Below are 947 nucleotides of genomic sequence, written 5' to 3'. Positions count from 1 at the left end.
TAAAGGAGTGTAAACTGCTTTCTTTATTTCATGTGTGTATTAACTTTCCAACAATAATTGTTATTATTTCACATGTAACAGTTTGTGTACGTGCGTTTTCAATTCATTAATGTAATTGTTAGTTCATGTATTTATTTCTCTCGGTCTGTCCCTTTTCTAAAACCTGTAATTAATATAATTTTATTACTTTATTACTTTTCTTAAAACATGCATTCGCTTCATCTTCTTAGAATTTAACTCGTCTGCCTATTTCTCTGGGAGCTCCCCTGACACAGTCAGTCACACACACACCTTCCTGTCACACACACAGCAGCACAGTATTTTCTGTTTCTCTTTCCTGTTTCTACAGATTAATCAAACACTTGTTTTTTCATATTTACAGTCTACAAACCCTCTTTAGTTTTACTAAGTCTTGGTCTAAAAACAATACACCCTTATTTCATGCACACTTTTAAATATTCCAAGTTTTTGCATTTGTCAGTTTTTGTGACATCATTCACCCAATACTTTCATAATCATCTCACACACACTGCCTTTTCTCTCAAACTTCTACTTTTTCACTCATTCTACTATAAACCTCCCTAGTGTTATTATGACTTTTATTTACTATTTGGTACAAATCACACAGAGTCACTCAAATCAACTACTTACAGCATTCACACAGTTAAAATCACTCAAAATACGCTTTCCTAAGAGTATTTTACAGGCATGCTTTTCAAACTCAGAAAGAGCAAATGAAATAAGAACAATTGAAACCTCTAATCCTTCTCACAGCACACGCATAACTGGAAAAATGAAACACCACAGCCTTTATTTCTGAAGAGAGGTTACTACTGAAAGTAATATGTTAGTCTTAAGTATATACAATGCACTCCATATATCTATCTATAGATATATATATATATATATAGATATATATAACTCAAAACTCAGTCAATTACTATACA

Source organism: Pelmatolapia mariae, linkage group LG3_W, assembly GCF_036321145.2.
Source record: "Pelmatolapia mariae isolate MD_Pm_ZW linkage group LG3_W, Pm_UMD_F_2, whole genome shotgun sequence".
Taxonomy (NCBI): Eukaryota; Metazoa; Chordata; class Actinopteri; order Cichliformes; family Cichlidae; genus Pelmatolapia; species Pelmatolapia mariae.
This window is presented reverse-complemented; position numbering follows the sequence as displayed.